Genomic DNA, 27,833 nt, shown 5'->3' with positions numbered 1-27,833 from the left:
GTATCTTAACTACTTTGAGTTTTTACATTTTCCTCATTCCCAGAAGGAACCCTGTACTCATTAACAGTCCTTCTCCATTCTCACCCCCTTCTCCTCCTAGAAAACATTATTCTGCTTGGTATTCTGGACATTTCTTATAAATGGAATCATAAAATGTGTGGTCTCTTGCAGCTGGCTCTTTTCACTTAGCATAATGTTCTTGGGCATCACCCATGTTGTAGCATGTGTTTGCATTTTATGCTAGCTATTCTTGTGTGTAATGATATCTCATTGTGAGTAGCTGAGTTTCCCCCTGGCTCCTCTGTATATTTATTAGTCCTCACTTGTAGTTCACATTGGTGAGATTTCATGAGAGCAGAGAACAGGCTTTCAATTCTAAAACCACAATGCTGACACAATGCCTGGTAAATATTTGGTATTTAATAAATGCTTATTGAGTCAGTGACTGGATCTGTTATGTTTCTAGGCCACCTCAACTTTTTAAAGTTAAAATCTGTTTTAGTACATATAAATTAATTTCTGTTTTTCCCCAGGCAAAACATAATTAGAGGGAGGGTTGTTTTTCTCCTCTGGGAAAGTCATGTGTTATATCCAACAGCCTGGCAAAAGTAATTTTGTATGATGTATGGTTTGTGATAATCAACATTACTTTTTCTTACATTAAAACAAATGACTGTGAGCTGCTGGCACATATGTCTAAGAGTCTCATTATCTTTTCAGGAGCATAGGTTTTACCACTAGACTATGTCTACTGAACAAGTTGCTAGCAAATTAAAAAAAAAAAAACAAAAGAGAGAAATTGGGGAAAAGTATTGTTCTGGGGATTGGAATGGGGTTGTTGAAGAGCTTGATCAGCTTATGTGTGTTTAAGAAGTCCTGAGCTTACCAAGAACTGTGTTTTAAAACCTTTTTCTAAATTTATTTTGTAAGGTGTTTACAGAAAAAAGTGATGCCAATTAAGACTCAGTTGTAAAGCTGGATAGTGGTGGCACACATCTTTAACCCTAGTACTTGGGAGGCACAGGCAGGTGGATCTCTGAGTTGCAGGCCAGCACTGGCTGTTCTTGCAGAGGACCTGGGTTCGGGTCCCTGCACCCCTGTGGTAGCTCACAACCACCTGTAACTTCAAACCCAGGGGATTTGTTGTTCTCTTCTGGCTTGCATGCACATGTATAAGCAAAATACTCATATACATGAAAATAGAAATAAAAATTAAAGAACATATGAGAGAGCATTATCTGATACACATGGTAGGCAGGGGGCATATTGTAATTCCATTTATCTTCCATGCACATCTTTAAGACATCATAGCTAAAATACATATAGTTTGTAAAGAAAGGGAAATGATTAAATGTCAGAAAAACAATACTTTTTAAAAATATAAATATTTTGAAGATGATGTTTTAATTAGGTCAGATTCTTTGTGTTGAACGGTTGGCATAGACTTTTGGATATGGTCCAAAGATTTAGAGATTATTACATATTAGGCATGTTTTTATTGGAGGGAAAGAGGGAGGAACGGAAAAAACAGAGGAAAGGAGGAAGAGATTAACTAATTGATCATTCATTGGTTAAGTGAGACAAACTGAATTCTCCAAAATCCTGGCCTGAGAGATGGCAAAAGTGAAATATGGTTCACGCATTTACTGTAAGAAAATACTTGTCTGAAAGGAACAAGGACAGGAGTAATATTTGAAAGTCAGATAGATAAGAACAATTAGCTGTGGGTCTACTTGAACCAAGGGTTTGAAAGGCATAGGAAGCAGATCTCATCAGACTGGAATTGGGGCTGCATGCTGGAATCTCTTAGCAGCAGCACTGAGGACAAGCTCTGTTTGGTCCTGGATGTGTTCAAGATGAGTGAGTGAGCACCATTGGATGCATACAGTGGCTGGTGGACCAGGTGACCTTTACAGATTCTTGGGAAATGGCCTCATAGGACTGTGCAGTGTCCACTGCAAGGCGGATAGGAAATAGAAACAATCATGGTTCCCTTGTTGGTTAGGCACATCTGCTTAGAGCTCAGTGGGGTGGGAGAAAGCTGTCGCTCTGCTTTGGGTTATATGTATTGTTTATTAGATTATTGGTTGGGGTGCCTTTATCTTTAAGGGACATAAATCAAATTATGAGTGTTAACATAAAGGAAAGCTCACTGTCTCACTGCTAGCAAGGTCTGAGGAGGTCGATTCTATGGTTGGTTATAATAGGCTGCTGAGGTGGTTCAGTACACAAAAGCACTTGCAAACCCATGACCGGAGTACAGTCCTTGGAACTCACATGAAGGAGGGAACCAACTCCACAGAATTGTCTTCTGATGTCCACACTGTGGCACTCATTTGTCCCTATACATATCACATACACAAGCACTAATAATAATAATGATGATGATGATGATGATGATGATGATAATGATTTGAGATGTCTCACTAGTACTATGTAACCCTGGCTGACCTGGAACTCACTAGATAGACCAGACTACCCTCAAAACTCAGGGTTCTTTTTGCCTCTGCCTCCTTAGTGCTGGTTTAAAAGCATGCACCACCACATCTGGCCATAATAATAAACATTTCTATAAAAAACAAAACGTGAGCTGGAGAGATGGCTCAGCAGTTAAAAGCACTGACTGTTCTTCTGAAGGTCCTGAGTTCAAATCCCAGTAACCACATGGTGACTCAAAATTATCTGTAATGAGATCTGATGCCCTCTTTTAGGGTGTCTGAAGATAGCTACAATGTGCTTACATATAATAAATCTTTAAAAAACAAAACAAAACAAAACACCAGCACTCTTTCCAAGATGTGTTCAGAAATGGCTGCTGCCATTTCAGGTGTTACATCTAAACCCAGTGATGCCCATAGGAAAGAGAGAATAGTTCTTTCTAGTTAGGCCTTTTTACAAGCAAGAACCCCCTTTTCAGAAGCTTTCTACAGGAAATAATAGCAAAGAAGTGGGTTCAAAGTATCAGGCTATACATCCCCAGTGCTGGGAGCACCTGTCTGACAGAGAAGTCTCCAAGGCCAACTGTTCTTGCATAGTCAGGGACATCTGTGCGTTGATTGTATCACTTACGTGCATCATCCATTTCTAGTCAAAGAATCAGACTTCCACATGACTTCAAGTCACCCATATTTCCTATCCAGGGCAGTGAGAGTGTTTGGACCTCTCTGGTTTTGGAATTCCATCATTGTCTCCCTTCACACCTTTGCCTTCTTCCCCAGGAAATCTACCTGTGGGCTGATATGCAGAAGAGAGGATTTGCCCACACCCCTGACATATATACATATACATTGAACATAGTCTTGCTATGTGATGTGGAATGACCTCAAACATGAGATTCCTCTATTCAGCCTGTCAGGTGTAGGTGTGCAGTTCCACAACTGGCTAATTTTTAGAAAATTTAAGTTCCTTGTTTGTTAGTTTCTTCAATGCTGGAAGTCAAACCCCTTGGGCTTTGTATAATAGATAAATTATCTACTAGTGAACTAAAGCCACAGCCCTTTACATAACCCAGGAATAGCTAAGCAGCTCTAGATTTTATTAGCATGTGTGCTATGTGATTGAACATGCCTGCACATATGTGTACATTCTGACCTGACTTGTTTTTGATGGAACTGGTTTTCTTGCTGTATACAAAGATCTCTTCCTCTTTTTCTTAATAGTTTTAGTCGTGTTGTGAGATGATATGTCTGAAGTGTGTAGTTTTAGCTCTTCCCTTGCTGTATTCAAAATGGTCTGGACATACTCAGTTGTGCTCTCCACTGACACGAAAGGTTTTGAGTTGTCTATTTCCCTGATACTAAACTAGATAATATTTGCAGGCCATCTATTGTTTGTGCACCTTCTATCATAGGAGATTTAGATAAAATAATTAGCATTCCTCAAATGGTTCTGCAATTAAGGGTCAAGGGCTTGAAGGACAGGCTCTCCCTTTTTCTTTGCCTTCAGACCTGACTGCTTCACAGTATGCTTCCCCAGTCCTCTTTTTAAAGGCAAACAGAGATTTGAGGTAACCAGGACTATCCTGAATTACTGCAGAGAGCAGCCTGGGGCCTTGAGCTTTCCCCTGGCCTCTGTTTCCACGTCTGGCTCCTGTGTGGCTCCTGCCTTTGAAGTCAGGTGGAAGCCTAACAGGTGAGGCTGTTGCCCTCTTTCTCTTTGGTTATTCTGTGTAACCTTTAGTCTAGGAAAAATGCCAGTCTTCGTTTCCAAGAATCATATCTCCCTAAATGGGGCAATCTGCTTTAAATGCCTTTCCACTGGCGCCTTCCCCATCTCACAGTTGGCATAGTTAAAGGGACAGGTGCACTTTAATTTTTAAAAAAACTATGTGTGCTGTATTGGATTAGGGTGTGTGGCCCAGCGCCTGTGGGGTAGTGTACATGTTACTCCTGTGCAGAAATACCCGGTTCCTCACACTGCAGCCATTTAACAAGATTTGAGAGTCAGCAGGTCTCCAGATGCTTCACTTTTGGATTTTTTTCACATGTCCAACATACTTCATTTCCTGCCCCTTTCTCTTTGCTCCATCCATCCGACTGTCTGTCCGTCTGCCTGTCTCTAAGCAAATGGGCTATGATGATACATAAACCCTTATCTATCTTGTTGGAAAAACTTACATGTTGTGTTGAAATATATTCTTTGTGTATGGTCCCAGGAGAGGGTTTTCTCTGTCCCTCATGATATTGGTATCATTACTGTTTCTCCCTCCTCTGGCATTTATGCTGTGGGCATGTGCCATGCTGGTGTTCATCCTTAGAGTTAGTGCTGCTCTCAGTGAACACCATGGCCTGTAGGAAGTCTCTAGTGATTACTTACTGTCTTCCCTGATTCTAGTATGGCTACCTGGCCAGCCACTTCCATTGAGCTCCCTGGGAAGCTGGCTTTTTAGTTACTGGTCGTTCAGCTTTACCAGTCTTTTTCAAGGGCACTCTGGTACCTCTGCTGCCCTCTGCTCCACAGAGGAAGCTCGCCTCTGCTACTTTCCTTTCTGGAGCCAGTGCATTGAGGCACACTGTATGTGAATTCCCATGGTAGTTGTTCAGCCGAGAACAAACTAGTGAACTCACAGTGCCTTCCTGAGTAACTTTAAAGAGTCACAGAAGATTCTTGGACAGATACACACCTGTGCCCTTGCTGAGAGACTGACCCTATGGTGGGACCTGCCCTTGGAGTTGGTTTCATGGTAATAAGGACATATTGTGCAATAAAATAATACACTTGTTTCTGTCCCACTTGTCATCTGAGTCCACTATGAGATGAGCTCTGATGTGTATAGCTCCAGCTGATAGCAGTTCATTGGATGAGTGTGGGAAATTTAGGAATGAAGCTGGAAATGTTGGTGAAGGACAGTCCCTGGCTTTGCAGCAGGACAGGCGCTTCAGCAGAGTGTATTGCTTTGCCTTCCGTGCATCTGATAAAGTAGGCAGAGCAGCAGGATGTGCTGCCCAGAAGCCGACAGTGGGGAATTCTGCCCTCAAAAAGAAAAGTCGGAGGGAGCAAGCAGGAGATGCAATAGGCTCAAACCCACTGAATGGGCTTCATGGCTTTCAGTTCCTTAGAAGGGATGTGGTCATGACTTGGTACAGAAGGGAGAGAGCTGGGTGGGAAAGTTACATGTGGACAACTCAAGTAATGAGCAGGCATGAGGTAGATAGAGGTGGAGGAGACTAGAATATTAAAAGTGGATTATTTTATTTGTCAGGGTTTGAAGAGTGGTTCTGTGCTATATTGCATCTTTGATTTTTTTTTTTTTGATGTCTATGTCAGTGTTCTCTAGGTAGCAAGAGGAGGGCACACTTAAGGGGTGGTGCAGGGGCAGCAGGGAGATGCAGTAGGCAGTTGGAGTTCAGTTGATGTTGAGCCTTAGGCAACATGTGTACATGTGTTGTGTGCGTGTGTGTCTAGTGTGTCTCTTTAAGAAGGCTGCCAAGCCTTGTGATACATGCTTCTAATCCTCGCCCAGGAAGCTGAAGCAAGCTAAATAGGTGGATCTCTGTGAGTCTGAGGCCACCCAGTCTACACAGTGAGTTCCAGGCTAGCAGGAGCTATATAGCCAGAACTTGTCTCAAACAAAGAAGAAAGCCAGTTAGATAAGGCAAAATGTTGGTGGCTTGTGAGCAATTAGAGTTACAGATAAGAAGATTTTTTTCTAATGCTGAGGGGATATGGAGTATACTCTGAAATGGGGCTGCCTGCTTTCTTTCCTTCTTCCCTCCCTATCTCCTTCCCTTTCTTCCTTCCTTTTGAATTCCTTTATAGAAAAGTGAGAGCCTTTTGCATGTAGTATTTATTAGAGATGAACTTGTTAGGCTCGCCGCCGTGTTCTGGGTAGCCCCTGGAGAAAAGCATCCCGGGAGCCTTCTGAGGAGCTAAGGCTCCGGCCAGGTCTGCCTTCTCCAGCCCCTGATGCTCCTCCTTCGTACCTCTCAAAGTGTACAGTTTTGTGGCAGATGCCTGGATCAGTTATCCACAAACACAGAATGATTTGCTTAGGCTAACCAGGACTGGCTCTGCAGTCAGGATCAGGTCGGGTTTTGTCAGGTGAGAAAGAGGGGATGACTGTCAGATAAGCAACTTGGAGCATCTGCTTCAACATGTTAATTTTTAAATAGTTTCTCTGGCTATGGAATGTATTTTCTAAATTTGGCCTTATTTACTATGGTGATTATTTTAATTGAGTTCTAGTCAATTAATTATACCATACTTTTTTTTCTGTAAGTTTTGACTTGTTTTGCAGCGTGTCTCCATGTGCTGTTATACACAGCACAGTAAAAGAATTTAGGAAAATGATCGTAATAAATACAAACAATTATAGTAGTTTAAAGATACGAGGGACAGGAATCTCAGACAAGCAGACTGTAGAGATGCTTAGCTGAGCTTCTCACTGATCTGGAGTCTCGTGGCAGTAGAGATAAAAAGCTGGTGTGGTAAATGCTGTAAGTTCTACTTTTATTGAAGACATATCAGCCTCTCAAGAAAAGCAAGGGGCTGGAGAGATAGCTCAGCAATTAAAAGCACTGGTTGTTCCAGAGGACCCAACTTTAATTCCCAGCACCCACATGGCAGGTCACAGCCTTCTTTAACTCCAGCTGTAGGGGATTTAGCACCCTCTTCCGGCCTCCGAGGGCACTGCATGCACGGGGTGCACAGACATGAATACAGACAAAAGACATACACATGAAATAAAAAAATAAATCCTATATTTTTTTTTAAAAAGAAAGAAAGAAAAGCAAGGCTTCCTTTAGCTTGTGTTGAGTGTATTTTGTATGAGAACCTTAATCTGGGAAGCAGTAAGCGCAACATTGAATAATGTTGTCCCCCTAGCAAATAAAAAACCAGAATGTCTCTCTTTTGTAGAGTTTTTATTGAAAATTCAAGATATAATATCAAAATGTACCTCAGCAAATTTCATATTCTGGAACTTGGAACTCACAGGAAATCTGAATGCTTAACCTTGGTGCTGTGCTGGTGGTGGGCCATGCACTAGGCCCACTTACTCTTCACACCTGCCTCCTGTCTGTCACACAGTTCTCACTAGAACTAGAGAATAGATGTCTCTGCACAGGTGTATTGATTTCTAATACTACATGAGAATGTATCTGAAGCGATGATTTGAGAGATGATTTGAGAGATGATTTGAAGTGATGTTCCATCGCTCACCATGCTTCTTGCCAGCTCACTGATGTAGTTTAGGAATCGACCTGCTAAGGTTGACATCTGTAGGAATTAAGGCCTCTATTTGAAACACTCACAGAGGAGAGTTCTATTTTTGTAAATAGGATAATTGGGTGGAAAACTGTGCTAATGTCTATCTTTAACCACTCCTGGGGACGAAGTCTAACTGTTAAAGCCATGGAGCCATAACTAAGATGCCTCGTTGTCATCTCTATACAGGCCAGGTATTTAAAGGAGTATAGAAGTCAAAAGCCAGACTGTTGGGTTGAGCAGAGGGTGAGCAAGGATGGGAACAAACAGGAAGCCAAAGGCAGCTGAGTCAGGGGATAGCAGTGCTTCAAGCTGATGTCAATCTTACTCGAAAGAGGCATGGAAGAGGGCTTCAGCAAATGTCAGAGGAGACAGTGATTGTGATTAAGTACTTACTTAATCTAATAATGAGTTCTGATGATCTGTCCTTGTAAGGGGTTGGGGAATGACCAGTACTAGCACAGTGTGAACCAGTGTAGTGCAGCATAAACAAAGGAGGGAGGGATGGGGTCAGTGGGAAGAGGCATTTCTAGCCTTGCTGCTGTGCCCAGGCACCATTCCTCTGCTGATCTCCTTTGAGAATGTCCGGAAATGGCTAGGATTTGGCTTTGCACTCAGAGACTTGGTACTAGGCTCTCAGCCTATTTCCTCATTCAAAACATTGGACAATATGATGTTTGTCCAACATCTTTCTTCCTATAAGTGTGAAAGAGGATTGAAACTAGTCTTTCTACTACCTAACTCTCATTGGTCTTCCCTGTTACCTGCCACCACCATTCTCTTATCCCTTATGACTCAATAAGTGTGCCATGCACTAGAGCAGCTCTGACAGAGAAGATACACAAGAGCCATCAGAGAAGATACACAAGACATCAAGAAAAGCAAGCCTTTCTTTAGCTCTTTTCAGTTGATTCAGACAGTCAGCACGATGGTCAGTGTTCCCACAGCAGAGGAAAACTAAACCATCCCAGTTCTTTCCTTGTGTCCTTATTGGAAGCTCACTGCATAAATAACACCTGGTGCTCACTGTACTGGTGGCGAGTTTCTATCTCTTATGACCTTGTTGGCTGAGCTCAGGCAAGTGCTTTACATGAGCACTGTGACAAATGCCTCCCTGTGCCTCAGGGGAAGATGGCTCCCACTTGTGTTTCATTTACCTGCTTAGAGACGATCCCTGTCCCATGAGGGGGCTCCAGGAGGCAAATGTAGAGGGATACACCAGCACTGTGACTATTGATAAGGGATGGTTTTTCTTTCACTTTTGTCCAAGTCCAGGCTTTAGTTTTGGTTTTTGGATCTTGTTAAAACTACTGTAATAGGCTTGAGTTTGCTTGATGTATAATGGAAATAGCCTTATGTGGCATAAGCTTCTGCCTGGGGTCACCACCTGCTCCTGCAAAGCTGAGTAGCCAATAATTTCGTACAGTTCTTTTCATATTAATAGAATAATGGAAGGCAGATGGTATGCCAGGAGGATTGCTTTTTCTTTTAGGCTTTGAGGGCCTATTATGGGGCAAATTGCACCCCATCCCCCAGTTCATATGCTAAAGTCCTGACTCCCTGCACTTCAGATTGTGACCTTATTTGGAAATATGGTTGTTGCAGATGCAATTATGTTAAGATGAGGTCACACTGAAGCAGGGTAGGCCCCTAATCCAATATGACTGGTGTCCTCATAAAGGGAGAAATTTGGGCACAGACACACCCACAGGGAAAATGTTACACGAACATGAAGGCAGAGATTGGGGTAATAAACCTATTCACCAATGAGCACCAAATATTGTCATCAACCACCAGACAGTGGGAGAGAGGCCTAGCTCAGTCCCTCCCCTCCCCCAGCCTCAGAAGGAACAAGCTTGCCAGCACCTTGATCTTGAACTTTTAGCCTCTACATCTGTGAGGCAGTAAACTTGCTTAAGTCACCCAGTTCTTAGTACTGTTTGCTGCAGCCTTTGCAGACTAATACCAGATCCCTGGAGAAATAGTAATTCGTAAACTCCAGAAGAGGAAAGAGAGCCCCTCATGTGCCCTAATTAAAGCTCCCCTTGCAGCATGGGAGTCTGGATACAAGGCTGAGAGTTCAGGAAGGAGAAACTAACAGAACAACTTCTGAAGCATACCAATGCTTGTTCTGTGAGGATGTGGCTTTGAGGTGACCTTTTACCTCATTGTAGAAATCAGTATTGTTTGTTAGAGATGGAAATACAGTTTGTTCAAGACCACAAGGAGCAGAGGGTTTTAAGTGAATAAATGAATGAATTTTTAAAGCATAGACAGGCTTTGTAGCTTTGACTGGCTTTGAACTTGAGATCTCTTCTCCCTGCCTCAGCCTCTAGGATTACAGATGTTTGCTACCAGACCTGGCTAGTTTTCTTTTGTTTTTAAATTGGCCACCTATAGTTTAAATGCTACCATCTGGAATACTAACTAATCTAAAAGAGCTTTCTGCAGGGATAGAAGTCTGGTTTCTATATTTTCTCATACCTACCATCAGAGTGCTTAGAATAATGTGACTTCTGAGGCCAAGGGACGTTTGTGTTTTATTTAACTTAAGAATAGCCACTGGTGGCTAATGGCTACTATCTTAGGTGTTGCAGATCTAGAACATAAGAATGGCACTGGCATAAGGCCAAGGAGAACTCCCAGGGTTCCTGAATCCTTTATGGGGCTCCTGGGAAGGTCACCTAGGCTTAGCCATGCCTGGCATGTGTATGGAATTGCCCTCAAGTGCAGGAGATGGTGGGAGGGAAAAGAAACAACACAAGCAAATTTTCTCAGTGTTTTACTAAAACAATGCTCAGCAGGGCTTTGCTATTTCTTCTCCAAGTCCAAGTTGTCTTATGCAGCTTAGTACTTCATAGGAATATGAAATAAAGTGGCAGACAGAAGAAGTGAGGCAGCAAGAGTGTGGTGTAGGTTTCTTTTCAGGTTTTGTGTGCCAGTCCCTGTTGGGCTTTAACTCTGGTGCCAGGGTTAGAAAGGTGGGGTCTCTAGCTAGACTACTTTTCAGGAAGTAGAGAGGTTCCCATGGCGTCTCTGCTATTAGATTTGCTGAGCTGAAGCTCAGCCCTGGCTAGGTCTGCCTTTCTCTTTGCTGTGTACCTTCACCCCCTCCCTAGCACCACCCCATAATCTCAAGAAGCTGCTGCATCAGCTGCATGTGGGATATTTCAGAATCTAAAATGGAACCCCAACTGGGCATCGTTAGATGCAGTTTCACACTAAAAAAGAGCGAGTCCTTGTGACTGTTCTGGCCATCCTGGACAAATGACTGTTGTCATTGTATCACTACTGGCTTTGGCTCAGTGCCCAGTATAATTTAAAAATTGCTTCTTTTTCCAGCTCTACATAGTTATCATTTCTGATTCATAGAGAAACAAATAGCTTCTCAAGTCTTATATTTTCTCTGAACGCTGAGACCAGCCAGTGTGTCATGTGGAAATGCTGTGTATTAGAGAGGAACCTGCTCTCCTTTGGCTCCATCCCCCTCTGGCAGACTAGACTCTAGGCAGCAGAGGAGGTGGCTTGGAAGGAGATGATGCTCAGCCAGAATCATTGGGTCTTGGATAGGGCAGAAAGAAGTTTTAGTTCTAGAAGAGGTTTGGAAAGGAGAAGAGGGTGAAGAAAAGCTGTTTTCAACTTGAGCAGCTTTGGTCCTGGGCATCCATGCTAGAATAGTGACTGATAGATAGTAGCCAGTACTTATCGGGTGCAGTGTGCCAGGGGGGCTCCAAACACTCCATTCTGCTGTACTTACATCACTCTACGTAAGTACACGCTCTGGCTTCTCCAAGAACTTATCAACTCACTGCAGACAGGATTAAACAAAGCAACAAAAGGCATGAAGTGATGCCAAGTAATATACAGTGAGTACAATTAGAGAGGCACAGAGAGAAAGCACTGAGGCCCCAAATATCCAGAATGCTCTGTTTAGTGTTTGTAGAAAGGCTTTGGTTTGAATAGTAGAGCCTGAATTCGCCTCAAATGGTCATAGGACAGTGGGTATCCAACCTGCCGTGAATGGACCAAGTCTTCAGTTACAGGTTTTCTCACTTGAATGTAGTTATTTGACTAGAGTAGCCATCACAGATGGAGCGTTCAAAGGGACCACACAAAAATAATTAATAATTTGCAGGTGCGGTTGGCAGCCCTGGTGTCTCCATGTGCCTTTTTGTCCCAGCAGGATGCACACAGAGGGAGGCCCCCAACCCCATCTGCCCTGTGCTCCCGGGCTTAATCTGTGCTTTAATAACTTTCCTCTCGTCTGTTTGCATGAGGTCATCCATCTCTTCTGTGTTTAAATAGTTCTGGCTATGACTTGCAGGGCCATGTCTGATTGTTGGCAAGATTGGCTTCTGGGTAGAACGAACATTTATTGAGTCTACAGGGCTCTGCCTATAGTAAACAGGTAAACTGGAATAAGTAGGATCTAGGTGTCAAAGGGCCTCAGACTTATCTGGAAATTGAGGTTGAAGGGAGCCAGGTGAGAAAGGTAAGCCTGGGCAGCCAGCTTGGACCCTTGGAGAACCTAGGTAGTGATGGTAGAAAGGGAAAATGACAGGAAGAGCAGACTTGTGGAATGTGGGGACATAGTGCTTGATTTGGAACATTTGAGTGGTCTTCTAGTGGGTGCCTGGAGACAAGGCTGGCCCATTTGAAGGCTGCGGAACGTCTGGTTATCAGGGAACTTTGGCTTCCTTTAGTCCTTAACTAATTGCAGAGAGCAATACAGCTGCTTTGGTGACACAAGAGGGTGGGTGTACCTACCAATCTTCCCACTTTGGTAGGGCCAGTCACTTTTGTACTCTCTTATTCATCTGGAAAGTGGAGGAATTTGGCAAGGATGGCCTTTAATGGGACTTCTAACACTCACATTTTTTATTGCTCAGTGACCCTTCATCTAGGGAGTAATCTTTTTTTTTTTTTTCCAGAGAGCCATTCCATAGTTGCTGGTTAGCTTATTATCTTGGCAAGAAGCAGCATGGTAAGGTGAATGGAATGTGGCCTCAGGAGTTGGCAAAGCTAGCTTAAATCCACTCCATCTGTGTGTCCGTCTGTCCATAATGAGGCTCTGTTGTGGCCCTTGACAATTATCTGTTCCTCTCTAATTCTCAAGTGTCCTCATGTGTAATGTGGGGGATGACCTGACTTTGAGGGTCACTGGAGATAATGTGTGCCAGGCACTATAGCAATTTCCCCTTATCCACAGAGGATCTAGGATTTCAAGACCAATGGATGCCTGGAACTGCAGACAGTTCTCAATCTTATATATGATGATGCTTCTCCTACACACAAACCATGATAATGACAAGAGGTCACCAGTGATAAAATAAATAATAAAATAATTCTAACAATATGCTGTAATAAAGATATATGCATATAGTCTTTCTTTCTCTCAAAATATCACTGTCATATCTACAGTGTGAGATTATCTGATATTTCCCTGATGAGTTTGCCGAGGAAATGGCTCTTTGATGTAGCATTAGGGGCAGTCATGTTGGCTACAGTAGTTGCCATGTGACTGAAGAGCATATATTATATACTATGTGAAATATTGATCAAAGAACTGGAACAGGACAATTCAAGTTTGTCATGTTTGAAATAATGTACAACTTAAGCCTACGAATTGCTTCTTTCTGGAATTTTATGTTTAATATTTTCATATCTTGGCACAACATAGAGGGCTAAATTTATGGAAGCAGAACAGTGGACTGGGAGGGCTGCTGTTGTAGCCTATCTTATAAAACAGTCTTGTTTCTTTAAAGGATTATTTATTTACTTATTTTATGTATATGACTATACTGTAGCTGTCTTCAGACACACCAGGAGAGGGCATCAGATCCCATTACACATGGTTGTAAGCCACCATGTGGTTACTGGGAATTCAACTCAGGACCCCTGGAAGAGCAGTCACAGAGCCAGCTTTCCATCATCTTATTGAGATATAACTTAGTATACCACAAACATATTCGTTATTAGACTACTCACATAGGTGTACTTAATTAGTGTCTAATTCCTGAACATTTTCATCCTTATCCCCCGAAGAAACCTCATCTCTGTGTTACTTTCCGTTAACTTCTTTGTGGATTTGTTTGTCCTGAACTTTTCATGTAAATGGAAGTGTAGCCTTCTGTGCCTGGCTTATTTTCCTTTGCACAATATTGCCACTTTCCCCCCATTATAGTATATATCAGTGCTTTCTTGCAAATAATACTCTGTGCCATAGCTGTTTGCTATTTTGTTTGTCTACAAATAGATGAGTTGTTTCTACTTTGGGACTGTTTCACATAATTCTGCCTTAAATGTTTGTGTACAAGTTTTTGTATGGACATATGTTTTAAAATTTCTTAGCATATCATTGTGTTTGGCTTATATTTACCTAATGACTAATGATGGTGTATATGTGTTTATTAGTCATTTGCATGTCCTTTTGCATATAGAAATATATAGTATATTCTTTACTCATTAAAAAAATGCATATTTATCTTTTTGTTGTTGAGTTGTAGAGTTCTGTATATGCTGTGGATAGTGTGCCTGGATTTGCAGCTAGCCCTCAGTCTGTGTTTGCCTCTCATCGCAGGTTTCTCAGAGAGGTCTATGAGCTTCTAGGTGCTCTCTAGGACTAATTTTCCTGATACTAACTGTTCTTAAGCCTTCACCTTAGATACTTTCATGGCTCCTTTTAGCTCCGAGCCTGAGCCACCCTGATCCTACAGCAGGCTCTAGAATCCACAGCAGCAGGATAGCTGGAGTCTAGAGAGGATGATTGGCTGGACCCATTTAGGACTGCTACTATCCCTCCGTTTCTATGTGGATGTACAGCTTTTTGTTGTTGTTGCCTGAGAGCCCTTCATCCTGTTTATTGGGGATAGGGATTATAAGGGGTTTTACATCTGGGGTGATGACTTTTTTCCACTGTGCCACTGCAGAGATGAGTAATGTGTTTTCCAGGAGTGATCTGGCAATTTTAAGTCACATACAAAAACAGCTCAAGGAAAATCATGTGCCTGTTTTATTGACAAGAGAGTTTTATGGGAAGTCTTCAAAGCTACTGACACTGAACTCTATGTCCCAGTGTGTATTCTCTGCCTTGTACACCCTTGGTTTTAATCTCAACACCTTCTCTCTCCTCCCCATTTCTGGCAGGCACACACTCCCTTTTTGCCAGTATGATTGACTCTCTCCATGTCCAAGATAAAAGATCTTACATTCTCCTGGAAAGTTCTTGACCTCTGTGGCTAGGACCTCTTCATGGCTGCCAGGGGAAGGGGCCTGTGGTGATACAAAGGGTCTGGAGGGCCCGCTTGAGAGCTATCCCTGTCACTTTGAGAAGGTATAAAGTTGTAAAGGCACAGTCCCGATCTAAACACTTGGCCTTTCCTTAGACATGGACTTGGTGGGTTATGGACGGATGTATTGACTCCTCTCAAGTTAGTCAAGTAGTCCTTGGTGCCTAGGAGATGTGTCTTGGAGGACAAGGCTAGCCCAGATGCCTTTGGTTGTTCATACTTTTTACATATTTGTAGCTGTCTTCAGACACACCAGAAGAGGGCATCAGATTCCATTACAGATGGTTGTGAGCCACCATGTGGTTGCTGGGAATTGAACTCAGAATGTCTGGAAGAGCAGTCAGTGCTCTTAACCGCTGAGCTATCTCTTCAGCTCATACTTTTAAAGTGGGGAAATACCTTTGTATGAATGAGGCCATTATAGGAATAGTTGTTCACAGACTACCCTGGCATCTCCGAACATCTTGACCTGCCTGTACCTTACTGAAATCTTAGAAAAACCTCCAGAAGGTTGCTGACTAATTAGGATGCTACGGTGTAAAATTACTGTGTTGTAGTTAAAAGATACCTTAGAATAACCAATCCATTATTTTCCAGTCTTTTCTCCTGATAAAAAATATTAAATACTTGGTGTGGTTTAAAAAGTTTCTCTTTGATAAACAAATTTGGGCTATAGGGTATATTGCAGGCCCTGTTGGTGATTCACAGTGAGCTCTATGAAGTTCTGCAATAAAGACAATAGCTTAGTATTATTTTAACCTGTCATTTCAGAAACTATTTGACCCTACTTCCTTCCCCCCATAAGTATTAACACCTCACAGGATACTAAGCACATTTTAGAAATCATCTTTCTTTTATAGCCAAGGAAACCTATGCTTGTAAATGTTGACTTCTTTAAAATCCACACTTGAATTTGTATTCCCCGACTCCTCCACTCTTGCTTATTCTACAGATTATTGCCTTCACATTTGAATATGTAGCCATCATGTTTGAATAAGTGTGTAGGGTTTGTTTCTTATGTTTCCAGGTAGTATCTCATGTAGCCCAGGCGCCACCTCAGTCTCCTAAGTGCTAGGATCGCAGCATATATATGAGCCAGCTGGAGTTTTAAAAAATATTCTTATTTGTATTGTTAATAGCAAACACAGGCTTTAGAGTTAGACTGGGAAACATTTGAAGTCTGTCCCTGTCCTTTGGCCAGCTTATGACCTTGGGTAGCTAGGCCTGCTGGTATCCCTGAGTCTGTTCCCTCTGCAGAGAGACTGATGACAATGACAAACTCACAGGGGTGCCGTGATGATTGGGTGAAAGTTTCTATAAAGATCATAACTGCATTTTTTCGTTTCCTCTGACTTTTTGCCATCACATCAGTGATCTGGGACTTTAAAGGCTGAGCATATTCCAGATGCTAAAAGCTAACAACAGTAATTGTAGTGGGTATGTACTGAGTGGCAACTGGAAGAATAAATGCACACAAGATGGCATGACTGCCTATGGCAATGTAGAGCTGTACTAAACTGCTAGCTACTCATGGGATTGGAAGTAACATAGAAGGCAGGACAGGTCAGAGCAGATTTGCTGGGGCCAGGTGAACAGCTGTGTATGGTGGGACAGATGCCAGCTCACAAGCCACCTGCCTTTCTTTCTTTACCACCACAGGTTAAAATGTGCCTGAGATACCAGCATGCCTTTGGAATACAATTTAAAAGCAAAATAATGTCAGGCCTGCCAATAAAGTCTGTCCTGAGGAGAGTGGGTTGAAGGACAAGAGCATTTCAGATGAACAGGGGCATGAAGGCCCAGGAATGGGGGCCCAGATATAGTGGCTGTGCCTGAGCTGAGTGTTTCTTGGGTAGATACATGAAAGGCATTCACTGATGCATAGCTCCTTGCTCTCTCTCCTGTGGAAGGATGTCTTCCTTACCTCATCAACCTGACCTACCCCAGCCTCAAAGCTTGCTTCTTTGCCTAGCTCTGGAATTTGTACTTCTGCCTAAAAACGACAAGAATGAAGCCTTGGCATTTGGTTCCTGCCAGCTCTGAGAGGACCCATGCCCAACACTGAATCATCAATTGTACAGGTGGTAGACTTGATCTCTCCCCTAGTTGCCAGACCATAAGGGTACAGTTTCTTTATTCACTCTGGAATATACCAGGACTAACAGACTTTAAGCACTAATGCACCAGTCTTCCTAATACATCCCTTGGATTACTGTTCTCTGTTTTCACCTGCCCCTTACCTCTTCCATCTTTCTCCTAGTTTCTCAGTAGGCACTTTAAAGAGTATGCCCTAGAGCAACAGTAAATAACTCTACTGAGTTCCTGACCAGTGGCCTGTGATGGGACAGTGAGAGCATGTCAGTTTGCATCCCACTGCAGCTGCTCCTTGCACAGAGTGCCTCTTCATCTGGTGGCCTGGTGCACATTGTGCCAGCCTTGACTGCCATGCCAGGTGCTGGCATGCTCTTGGGAGGATGCAGGCCAGCCGTGCTGCTGACACCAATTGCCTCCCTCGCAGCTTTCCTTGCTTATTTGCCTTGAGTTGAACAGACCCTGAATCCTGCTCTGAATGTAGCCTATGTTTCTACTGATGACAGGAGGGCAGCTGTTTCTATAGAATTGCTTTCAGTGTGTCTTGCCTGGAACCATTGCCTGGAACATGTATGTTGGGACTTTTGGGGATTTCAGAAGGCTAATTTAGAAAATGGGTAACGATTCCTTAAAAGTCTAAACATGAAGTCCTCTCATGACCCAGCAACCCCACTCTACAGATAAACCCAAGAGTAATGGAAAAATTTGCTCAAGTTTCTTGCAGCATTGTGTGTTGCAGCCAGAAAGCACAAGCAACCCAGATGTCCATCACTGAGGAGTGGAGAAACAAACTGTACCAGATCTATTAAATGGTCTCTGTGGCAGTGAAGGAGAATGAAATGCGGACACGTACATGGAGAAACCTTGAGAGACTTCTACAAAGTGAAGGAAGACAACAAAGCCCACGGGCTGTATAATTCCACTTATGCTGAGTGTCTAGAATAGGCAAGTCCATAGAGACAGGAAGTGGATCAGAGGTTGCCAGGGCCTGTGGGAAGGGGAGATGGGACAGACGACTGTGGGATTTCTGTTCAGAGTGATGAAAATGTTTTAGAATTAGTGATGACAATCACATGGCTCTTTTTGAAATCACTGAACTGTACATTTTAAGAGGGCAAGCTTTGTGACGTGGTAAATAAAATGTCAAGGTTTACTAGTTTTAAAAACCACCCTAAACACGCAGCAAACTCTTCAGAGACACAGGCCCTAGCAAAAAAGAGGTAAGGTAGTGTGCCCTAGAAGGTGCAAGCATTGATGTTTTCCAAGAGAGGAGCCAGGTGGAAGAGCAGCACGGGGAGGGGATAGATAGCATGGGGTGGGGAGGGTGGGACACGGATGGTTCCCGAGGACCCAGACTACAGTGGCTAATGAGTAACATCCATCCATAGACAGTTAATGATTTTCATTTGGAAATAATTTCAAATTTAAAAACTGAAAGAAAATCACAAGATCCTGGACTGTCACCTGGGCATTGTCATCTGACCTTTGCTTGGCAGCTTCCTTTCCTGCAGTGTAGGGAGAGATGCATTCCCAGCAGGTTTATACTGTGGTTTGGCTAAAGGCAGGAAAGTAAGCCCCTGCTGAGATGATTTTCTCCTGGAGCTCACTGGCTTGAGGAGGCTACTGGTAACTCACTCAGGAGATCTGAGGCTAGGAGGAGGCTGCTGGTAACTCACTCAGGAGATCTGAGGCTAGGAGGAGTCTGCTAGCTGCTGACCATTGCCTTGCAAGTTTTCTAACCCCCAGTTTCCGGATTTTTGTGGAGTAAAAGCTGGGAAGCAAGACATCAATATGTGTATTCTTTACTCTTTTCTGTATTTCTATTTAGAATGTATTCTCATACCTTTTGTTTTGATTTAGCAATTTTTTAGAAAAGAAACTATTTAGCAAGGTAAGGCTCACTGAAGAGATCAGCCGGACTACTGTATGAACCACATCATTTGAGCTAGGACAGAAAAGGGGAATGTGTTTCTTTAGGAAGGTGGGAAGGGGGCCCTTAGCTTCATTTGTACCTAGGTAAAACAGAATGCAGATGCTTGGCTAGCAGGCCCAGGACCACAAGAGCTGGCCTGTGAGAGCCACACAGGCACAGTAGAAGACTGCCTTGACATTTCAGTTTGTCTTGGGGGAGCCAGCTGAGTGTGTTTGTTTGCTGCAGGTGAAGTACCACAAACGTCTTCAGTATCCACCATTAGATGGGATGTACAAACTTGGATCATTTTCTTTATATTTTAGAGGAAACAGAAGCACCCTGGTTGGCACATTTTTTTTTTCAATTCACCCAGTAGGGCTAGAATTGTTGTGTTTCCTTTTAGTATTGTGGCTTTCCTTAAATCTCACCCCTATTAAGGACTTGGATTTTATGTTCTTTTGTAGTGTCTCCCAGTTTTGACTGAGAACATGGTCATTGTAACTCAGGGGACCAGGCTGAGAGCTGATTTAGTTTCCAATCAGCTTTGGCCTTAGAAAATGAGGGCAGGCTGGATGGAAGCTTGGCCAGAAGTGTGTGTCCTCTGCATTCTGCTGCCTGTGGTCCCTCGGGGATGTACTTCACCTAACTGGACACAACTGTGCCTCATCTCTTTGTGGTGACAGAGTAGAGTGCCTTTGTTCAGCCTGGCACTTGAACTGCAGGGCATGCCCTTCTCTCTTCTCGCAGCTGTTTGCCTGAAGTAGCCATCTGAGCCTGGGTTTTTTTCCAGTCTGCTCTCTTCTGCCATCAGTCTCAAGACATTAGATAGGTCTTCAGTCTCCTGTCTTTGGCTAGGCCTTACCCTGTAGCAGTGAAGAGTTAATCCACATTGATCTCCCGGGCAGGTCACACGCACTTCTAGCCACCCACCAGAGCTCTCTAGATTCCTGAAAGAAAGACATACAGGCACATACACACATACACACACACCGATTTTTTTTAATATGCCTTACTAGCTCAATGGCTGGGGACTTCCTGAACCTCTCCATGGCTAGCACACACTCCCCTCCGGTATTCCTGAGTTAACATTTTCCAAGTCTATATTTTATTTTTGCTGCCCCGCTGCCTGCTGGGCAGCCCTCCCATGGGACGGCTTCCCCTTAGTGCCTACGTTTCAGCTGTCTCACCCTCCTCTCCTTCACATGGTGGAATCCTTCTTCTCCTCTTCTTTTTTGCCCAGGAATCCTAAAAGTCTTTAACCCTGCCCAGCCATTGGCAACTTTATTTCCCAATCAGTGCCAACTGGGGGCAGGCTTCCTTTAGCCTACATGCAGGACATCGTAAACAAGGTTTTTGGAGTAACACAATTAGCATGAGAACACAAGCCACTGTATTACTCTTCCACTGGCATCATCCTTAAGATATGTGTATAGGTGTTTTGCATACATGTATGTCTATGCATGCCTACTGCCTGTAGAAGCCATGGGAAGGCCTGAGAACCTCCTTGGAACTGCTGCTTGTGAGCTCTCATATGGGTGCTGGGAGTCAAACCCAGGTCCTCGGAAAGCAACCAGTGCTCCTAACCACTGAGCTGTCTCCAGCCCTCCTGACACCATCTTCATACAGGCTTCTATTACCTCACACATAGACACTGCCACAGTGGGCTTCATAGCCCACCACAGATAGCATCACAGCCATCAGTCTTTGGCTATACATATCCATTTCCCATTCAGAAACCCCACTCCCTTCTCTACCGTATCCATTATGCGTCCAGGACAGAATCAAAACCAGGTGCTGGAGACCTCAAACTCAGACACCAGCCTGTCTCTCCAAATCCATCTGCTGCTGTCCTGATGAGCTCAGCAATGTTCAGCATTTGCATCTTCCCCTGTAAGGGTTCCCTGTAGATGATTTGGTCCTGCTTCATCTCATCTTGATTTTGATGGTTTGGTGTATCTGCAAACCATCCCTGGTCCTGTGAGAGGTAGATATCTCATAAATCTTAAATAAAGGTAAGGTCATCAGCCCTGATACTTGGGCCCCTTTCTCCTATATAGATATCCACCACTGGGAGTGCCTTGTCTCTGAGTCAGTGATATTTGATTGGTGAGGGTCATAGCTGCTTTCTGTGGTCAGTTATCTTTTCTGGTCTTACTCCACAGCATGCTGGTTTTTTAAAAAAAAGCAATACTTTTGTACCATTTTGCTTGTACATATACATACTCAGCAGATAGTTTTGACTATTCACCATGACCTATAGAATCCTTAGTTTAGCAGATTTGAAAATCTGACTTTAAAAATTCTAGGATTATTTGATTCTGAAAGTCTGGTACAAGTTAGTTCATCTTTGGAGTGGCTGGCTAGTTGCTTACTCTGGATTGTTTGAATGAATGAAGCCTAGCAGCCAGTCAGGAGAACCTCACCTTTATGGTTCAAGGCCTTATCTGGGATCTCAAGAGAACAGAGGTGCTTGTTAAGCACAGAGCTAACCAAAAGGCATATAGATGTCTAAGCAGAACGTCTGCTGTGGAGGAGATGTTTGTCTTTAAAGAATCTGAGTAAAACTCCAAACCCAACACCCTTAGCTTATCAGTGGGAAATCACAGACTCTCATTCCTAGACATCACCATGACCACTGTGAACTATCCTTGTAAGGACTTTATTTTGGAATGTTTCATATACTGGGATTGCAAATGTATGGATATTATCATTAATTACACTTTAGGTTGGCAATTTTGGAGTCATAAATCAGATAACTTGTTAAATCCCGAATTTGTACATTTTTAAGGTTTCCTTCTCTTAAGATCTGTAGATCTCCTAGGCTGGCCTCAAACTCCAGATCCTCCTGCCTCTGCCTCCTTCACCGGAACAGTGGATGCTCACAGCCATCCATTGGATGGAGCACAGGGTCCCCAATGAAGGAGCTAGAGAAAGTACCCAAGGAGCTGAAGGGGTTTGCAGCCCCATAGGAGGAACAGCAATATGAACTAACCAGTACCCCCAGAGCTCCCTGGGACTAAATCACCAACCAAAGAAAGCACATGGTGGGACTCATGGCTCTAGCTGCATATGTAGCAGAGGATGGCCTAGTCAGTCATAAATGGGAAGAGAGGCCCTTGGTCCTGTGAAGGCTCTATGCCCCAGTGTGGGGGAATGCCAGGCCCAGGAAGTGGGATTGGGTGGGTTGGGGAGCAAGGGGAGGAGGGAGGGGATAAGGGTTTTTGGAAGGGAAACCAGGAAAGGAAATAACATTGAAATGTAAATAAAGAAAATATTTAATTAAAAAAAAAGATCTGTAGGTCTGTACAATATAATACTTCTACTAGGGAAGTGGAAAATACCTATGCCTCAAAATCCTGTATATAAAATTCTGTATAATTTTGGAGTCCAGAGCAGTATTTGTTCAGTTGTTAATGAATCATTGGTACTCTGGGTGTGTAAGCAACGTTATTTTTAAACCCATTGCTTACTTCAGTGATAAAGAGGGTACAGAATGTGCCATGCTGGGCTTGAGAGCATACCATGAGTAATATCCATTACTACTATGATGTCAGGACTTGAATATTCTTTACCAAAAAGATAACCATTGCATCATGGAGCTGAGGAATCCCACTGGAGCAGAGTGAGAAAGGCCCATTCTTCTCATAAGAAACACCAACATGTGATAAAAACAGATATTCCCCTGCAGGAACCCAGACCTGTTATCAGTAGTGTCCAGGCTCTGTTTGAAAGGCAGCTCTCATTTTAGTAACCAGAAAGTGACTTGCCTCTAAGTTTCCAGGAGGCATTTTTTAATTCTATACCTTCTGCTTATTCAGAAAAACATCTAGGTAGTAATTGTTGTGTGCATACTTGAAGTCACTAACACTTATGATGGCCAGTGTCATCTCATTATTTATACCTTCATCTCTCTGAAACATTCTCACATTAAAATAAGGAAGAAAAGGGTTAAACTACTTAGAAGTTGTACGTCATCCTCAGGAGTGTGAGCTCTGGTTTTGATGGCTAAGCACCTTGTGCATCAAGACAAAACCACATTCAGCCACAATGGCAACATAAGGAAAGTAGAGTGCTCCTTAGATGGTTCTGATACACACAGCAACAGATTGCTCACGTGCATGCTCCATTGGGCCACTGAGGTCCTCCAGTCCCCCTGGCCAAACAGCTTCTCCTCCTTGGATCAGGGCTGCTTATATAGCAAGGGAAAGAAGACAAATTCTCACCCTGGCTTCAAAGTTCTGGCCCAGAAACAATACCTCTCTCACACCTTTTTTTTAAAAAACTGGCTTAAGGCCTCACTTGTGGCCAAACCTAACTTTTGTATTATATGACTTGAGTCTCTTAAGTTCTAGCAGGAACTTTGAGTGAAAGGCTCAAGAAAAGTTACTAAGATTCAGTAAAAACAAACCGAAACATTTATAATTTTCTAAGACTTTATTTATTTATAATTTTATTATAACTTTTTTATTTATAATTTTTGTGCTTTCAGTAGGCATTTTTAGTAACATGGAATATGAAAATACATAAAAAGAAATGCTTCACTTTCATAATTGTCCTAATACAAATCTCTTCTCATTTCATTTTTTTTCTGCTCTCTTGTTCATTCATAAAAACCTGCATGCCGCATCCCTCACCTTTGCCAGCATGCTGAGCATTGTGAGTACCAGTTTTTACAACCTATCCTCATGTAATTTGATAACCATGGTGGGCTGGCCAGCCTCACACTACTTGTTTCTCACTATTCATCTTTTTAAGAGTTCACTGTGTGCCAGAGTTAGAAACAGAAAACACAACACTTGTTTAATGCACACAAAGCCCTTGTGATTTACTGCTATTATCCCCACTTTCTAGGGGAAGGAATTGAGGTTAAGTGGCCTGCTGGATACATAGGGGTAGAACTGCTTCTGGCATAGCTGGTAGAGACACAAAAATGATCTAAAACTAATCCTTGGAGCCCACAGCACAGTGACACTGGAGAGGACCGATATTGTGAGGCTATACCATCTACCACCACAGTGTACCATCTGACATCTCAGCCATGGCCTGAGACACCAATGGCAGGGACCCATGTGAGAGCAAGCACTTCTGCCAGCTGTAGGTCAAGTGGCTTAGAATTATGGAGCTGTTGAGTAATAATATCAGGGGATATGTTCAATGACAGTGACTCACAGTATAATGTCTTTGTGAAAGACCACAGAACCCACTTTTAGAGTCCGTGTGAGTGAGCGTGGACTGTTGGATGTATGGATAAGGGATCCCATCTGCCTTCTATATCTGCACATGTATGCAGACACACACACATTACCATACACTGCATTATTGTAGTCCATAGTTTCCAAAGCGCACGGCAGTGTTTACTATTCTGAGGGTGCTCCTGATTCAGGGATTCTTATTTTCTCTTTGTTTCTCTGTGTAGTTCTGGCTATCTTGGAACTTGCTTTGTAGACCAGGCTGACCTTGAACTCAGAGATGCTCCTGCCTTTACCTACTGAGTGCTGGGATTAAAGGCATAGGCCGTCACTGCTTTGCTCTTTTTTTTTTTTTTTCCTCCTTCCCTAACTTTCTCTGCCTCCTCTCCTCATTGCTCTTGCCTGCCCTTTCAGTCACAGTAGGTGACACTTCCTCTGCTTCCCTAAACTGACCTGTAACTGAATTTAATCAGATGACAGTTGAAAGCAGGTGAGGGGAATGGCAAAGTTCTCCAGAGAATAAAAAAGGGAAGGTAGAGTTGCTGTAGCAAATAGGGTTGCCACACAGACCAGCAAGAGCAGCAGATTGTCATACCCTCAGACGGAAGGTGAATGAGCCCTGCCTGAGAGACTTCTCAGGGAAAGCAGGGCCCATCCATTTCCCATCATCAGCCTCACTGCGCCTAGGCAACACGCTCCACAAAGTTCTCTGAGCAGCTGGCTGGCAGCATCTGAGAAAGTATTCAGAGGAACACATAAAGGTGAGGACAGAGGCAGCAGCTGGGTGTGGCAGTGATAGCAGACCCTGTGTTACGCTCCCCTTTCCTACCACAGCAAGAAGTTGAGGTTAGGAAAGGTGAAGTCTTGTTGTTCCTGTCTGTGCTCTTAGGATCCCCAGTGATGACAAAGTGAAGTTTCATGGTGTTCTGAAGTCAGACCTCAGTCATGATGCATGAATGTATTTGCATCATGAATTAGTTGTTCAGTGTCCTGGCTGGAATGGGAACAACAGTGTTGGAGGAAAGCTGTGGATACTTCTGCAGCTTTTCTGCCTAGAGGTGACAAATACAGGCTGTGAGGGCCATGAGGACAAGTTGCCATTTGGCTTAAGTGACAGCTAAAAATACTTTGTTATAGTTTGAATGCAGACATGTTTTTCTCAGTGAAATACATCCTGAATTGTATTACAGAGTAGTATATTCCTTTCCTAGAGCTACTGTAACAAAGTAACACAAACCAGGTGGCTGAGAACCACAGAAATGTAAGCTTCTGCAGTTCTGGAGCCGCAGATGGGAAACAAAGGTGTCACCATGTAGAACTCTTTTTCTCTTCCTAGGGTCTTGTAGACCCTGTAGTCTATGGTGTATCTTACATTGCAACTGCGTTCAGTTTCTGCCTGTGTCATTATGTGGACTTTTCTTTTCTTATAAAGGCGCCAGTCAGGTTGGATTAGGACTCACCCTAATGACCTCATCTTAATTTGATTATACCTGTAAAGACCCTGTTTCCAAATAAGGCCACATTATAGACAGCTGCTGGGAGCAGGAAGTTCAACACACCCTTTTGATGAACAGATAGTAATAGAAAAGAATTTACCATAGTGGAAGACACCAACATGGGAAGCTCTGCTTCTAAGTGTATCAGATTTTCTGGCTAAGCTTGAAAAAAACCAATTTAGTAGTGAACTGAGCATGGAATAAGCAAACATTTGGGAATATCCAATTTTCTTCACACCAGCTTATGAGTCTCACTTTATAATTTATAAGGCATTTCTAAGGGATAGCATAATTCATGTGAGGCTGACTGACCTTACCAGCCAACTACTCGGCCTCCTCAGTGACTGTTGTAAGTCTGGGTGGCTGAGGTGGTCTCTAAGGACAAAAAGAGCAATTTTGGTGAGAATTCAGAGCCTTACTACCATTAACAGCACAGTAAGCATGAGGAGGGACCCTCCCTTCCCCAGCCATACATAGGTGCAGCATTGTCACAGCTGTCCATTAGAGGGTCTTCATGGAGGCTTCAGACCTGTCCCACATATTCAGATTTAGAACTTGTTGTTGATGTCTTTAACCTGCTACTTGCCTTGATAACCAAGTCACTGCAGTGGTTTCTTCACATGCACAGATATAGCTCTCTATGGCCTCCCCCAGACACACAATGATACTCTGCAGAACTCAGTTTAGTGTAAGCACTTTGCTCTTACTTGTTTCCATATGTGTGACTAATATACACTTACAGGTTATTTAAGGCAGGATTCAGGGAAAGCACAAAATGAAATATCTTACCTCAAAGGATAAAAAGCAAAGGCTGTATTTTTATTTTATTTTATTTTATTTTATTTTATTTTAAATGTTATGTCATCTTGACAACATTACATTTTAGTAAAGTGCTTCTGGCCTTCTTAAACTTATGCTTACTACATGTATTTTGTGCCCCCCAAGTTCACATGTAGAATTCCTGACCCTTAGGACCTCAGAATATGACCTTGTTTAGAAAGAGAGCTTTACGGAGATTACTGACTTACTGGTTCCCTCTGTCAAAAATTAGCCCTTCTTGGTGTTCAGAAGTAGCTTCCTTAGGGTGGACCATCAGTATGACAGAGGTCCTTATCAACGGGAGAAATCTAAACACATGTATATACAGGGAGGACAGGACACAAGGAAAAAGATAGCTATGTAAAAGCCAATTGGGGAGGCTTGAAAGACCTCATTCCCTCCCTTCTTGGACCAAGCCTGACCATGCATTGATTGTGGTCCTCTGGCCTGTAGAACTGTGAGATGCTATTTTGTCATCAGCCAGCCACCAGCTGCAGTGCTTTGTTAAGGAGGTGTACTGGCTGGTTTTGGGTGTCAACTTGACACAGGCTGGAGTTATCACCAAGAAAGGAGCTTCAGTTGGGGAAATGCCTCCATGAGATCCAGCTGTGGGGCATTTTCTCAATTAATGATCAAGGGGGAAAGGCCCCTTGTGGGTTGGACCATCTCTGGGCTGTTAGTCTTGGTTCTATAAGAGAGAAGGCTGAGCAAGCCAGGGGAAGCAAGCCAGTAAAGAACATCCCTCCATGGTCTCTGCATCAGCTCCTGCTTCCTGCCCTGCTTGAGTTCCAGTCCTGACTTCCTTTGGTGATGAACAGCAATGTGGAAGTGTAAGCTGAATAAACCCTTTCCTCCCCAACTTGCTTCTTGGTCATGATGTTTGTGCAGGACTAGAAACCCTGACTAAGAAAGGAGCTGTACCAGACGAATATGCCTATGTTAGCAGCCACTGGCTTTTTGTTAGTTGGACAGGCTTGGTGATCCATCCCTGTAATTCTAGAAAACTGAGAGGGAATTTCGAGTGTTAGGTTATCCTGGGCCACACAGTGAGATCCTGTCTCAAGCAACACATGCCATTGTTCTTGCATTTTGTTTGTTTTCAATAAGTCTCCATCATTGCAACTCTAGTTTGAAAGGGGGTTTTGGAGTTGTTTTTCACAAACTTGTTTTCCTTTTCTTGTTGCTGCATATTTATTGCAGAGACTGGGAAACGTGTATCTTCTCAGTAGTCATCCAGATTGGTCGTACTTCTGGGAATGTATCATTACTATTTTCAGTGTTCTTACACATGGTAGGAAAGTGCTGTCCCTCTGCTACCTTCCCAGGCCTTGCC

At 43.1% G+C, this 27,833-nt stretch overlaps 1 protein-coding gene across 7 annotated transcripts in view; it reads left to right on the top strand.

Moving 5' to 3' along the window:
* Nucleotides 1-27,833, top strand: part of Hipk2 (homeodomain interacting protein kinase 2) — a 188,820-nt gene that overhangs the window by 18,328 nt on the left and 142,659 nt on the right. The window contains exon 1 of one of the 7 annotated variants that reach the window (XM_006505603.3): nt 20,279-21,008. The exons of 5 other annotated variants lie outside the window; for them this stretch is intronic. The gene's annotated coding sequence lies outside the window, so the exon portion shown is untranslated. Of the gene's footprint in view, nt 1-20,278; nt 21,009-27,833 lie in introns of those variants that run through there. One more of the 7 variants, NM_001136065.2, reaches the window with a different exon arrangement.

The sequence above is a fragment of the Mus musculus genome, chromosome 6 (assembly GCF_000001635.26).
Source record: "Mus musculus strain C57BL/6J chromosome 6, GRCm38.p6 C57BL/6J".
In the NCBI taxonomy this organism is placed as follows: Eukaryota; Metazoa; Chordata; class Mammalia; order Rodentia; family Muridae; genus Mus; species Mus musculus.
The sequence above is the reverse complement of the archived record's forward strand: the minus strand, read 5'-3'. Positions and strand labels throughout refer to the sequence as shown.